The following is a 2,326-nucleotide window of genomic DNA, read 5'->3' as shown; positions in this document are numbered from 1 at the left end:
GAAGAAAGCTAAAGAAATTAAGCTTAGACTTTGTAAACTACCAGTGTTAAAGTAGCTACTGTAACTATTAAAATAACAGTCATATAATGTACAAACTCCAAACTAGACAGGTCTAGGAAAAATAAGAGGATTTTGTCTCCCAAAGAAGTCCAGAAAAATGAGGTTGAGGAAAAACAAAAAGTGGGAAAAATAGCACTTAATAAGATAGTATAATAAATCCAAATGTGATAAACTCTCCAGGTAAAAACAAAGACTACTGACTCAATGTTTCTTTCTTTTTTTTTTTTTGAGACAAGGTCTCTCTCTGTCACCCATGCTGGAGTGCAGTGGCACGATCTCAGCTCATTGCAACCTCTGCACCCCTGGCCCCCTCCCATACCCACTCCCACCTTGGGCTCAAGCAATCCTCCCACCTCAGCCTCCAGAGTAGCTGGGACCGCACAGGCATGTACCACCACCCCAGCTATTGTATTCTGTGTGTGTGTGTGTGTGTGTGTGTGTGTGTGTGTGTGTGTGTGTGTGTGTTGTGTGTATATTTTTAGTAGTGATGGGGTGTTGCCATGTTGCCCAAGCTGGTCTCAAACTCCTGAGATCAAGCAATCTACCTGTCTCAGCCTCCCAAAGTGCTGAGATTACAGGCATGAGTCACCACACCTGGCCCTGACTCAACGTTTATAAAGACACAGTTAAAATATAAGAATTCTGAAAGATTTAAAGGATGGAAAAATATATGAGCCAGAAAAAACTACGAGGAGAAATAAATTGTTCATCATAGTACTCGGGAAACTTTAAAACACCTCTCTCATTAAATGGTGAATCCAATAGAAAAAACATCTATTAGCATATCGATTTGAACAAAACGGTTACAAGCTCGACAGAATGGGCATATATAGATACAACACCGTGCCCGACCATGTGAAGGTACAGGTCCTTTTCAAAATTATAGGGACCATGAAAATAGCACACGTTAGTGAGGATATGGAGAAACTGCAACTTTTGTACATTGCTAGTGGGAATGCAAAGTACTGGAGCCACTATGGAAAACAGTATACCAGTTCCTGAAAAGATTAAATCTAAAATTACCACGCAATCCAGCAATTCTACTTCTGAGCGTACACCCAGAAGAACTGAAAACAGGATCTCAAAGGATATTTGCATATCCATATTCATAGCAGCATTATTCAAATAGCTGAAAGGTAGAAACAACCCAAGCATTTACTGATGGATGAATGGATACATAAAATGTGGTATATACATACAATGGAATATTATTCCCTGCCTTAAAACGGAAGGAAATGCTGGCCGGTGCTACAACATGATGAACCTTGGGGACATTATGCTTAGTGAAACAAGCCAGTCACAAAAAAGATAAATACTATATGATTCTATTCATAAGAGGTTCCTAGAGCAGTTAGATTCATAAACACAGAAAGTAGAATGGTGGGTGCCAGGGGCTGGGGGTACGGGGAATGGGAAGTTACTGTTTAGTGGATACAGAGCTTTAGTTTTGGAAGGTGAAAAAGTTCTAGGGATCAGCTGCACAACAGTATGAATGTACTTAATGCCATTGACCTATACACTTAAAAAATGGTTAAGATGGTAGTCCAGGCAGGGTGGCTCACGCCTGTAATCTCAGCACTTTGGGAGGCCGAGGTGGGTGGATCACCTGAGGTCAGGAGTTCGAGACCAGCCTGGCCAACATGACAAAACCCTGTCTCTACTAAAAATACAGAAAAATTAACCAGGTGTGGTGGTGCACGCCTGTAGTCCCAGCTACTCAGGAGGCTGAGGCATGAGAATCACTTGAACCTGGGAGGTGGAGGTTACAGTGAGCCAACATCGTGCCACTGCACTCCAGCCTGGGCAACAGAGTGAGACTCTGTCTCAAAAAAAAGGTTATTTTTGTTATGTGTATTTTATAGTAAAAAATATAATGATATGTCAAAATATTATTTTTTTAATTATATGAAATGCTTCAAAAATTTTGTGCTATCCTTGCCCAGGGGCCATGCTAATCTTCTCTGTATCATTCCAATTTTAGTACAGCGAGCAGGAAATGCTATTTGTTAAGCCCAATAAAGTAATTCAGTTGTGAAAAAAATATATAGCGCTTTTATGAAAGTGACCACGTGCTGGGCCATCAGGGCAGCCTCCACACCGTTCAAAGCACTGGTGTTGGGCAGGCCACATTCTCTCACCAAGATGCAATCAAATCAGAAATCAATAATAAAAAGATAACCCAGGAGAAAAAACCAGAAGCAAGTATTTCATAATGCACTAAAGAAGAAATCATTATAGAAATGAGAAAATATACGCAACTGAACTA

At 40.5% G+C, this 2,326-nt stretch overlaps 1 non-coding gene across 1 annotated transcript; it reads right to left on the bottom strand.

Annotated features, from left to right (window-relative positions):
* Positions 1 to 1,959: 1,959 nt before the first annotated feature.
* LOC112439121 (U6 spliceosomal RNA) lies at positions 1,960 to 2,062 on the bottom strand. The gene has a single exon (XR_003027427.1). It is a non-coding gene; the product is annotated as a U6 spliceosomal RNA (small nuclear RNA).
* Between the last annotated feature and the right edge of the window lie 264 nt (positions 2,063 to 2,326).

This window comes from Pan paniscus, chromosome 13, assembly GCF_029289425.2.
Source record: "Pan paniscus chromosome 13, NHGRI_mPanPan1-v2.0_pri, whole genome shotgun sequence".
NCBI lineage: Eukaryota > Metazoa > Chordata > Mammalia > Primates > Hominidae > Pan > Pan paniscus.
Note: the sequence above shows the minus strand (reverse complement) of the source record. Positions and strands in the feature narration are given on the sequence as shown.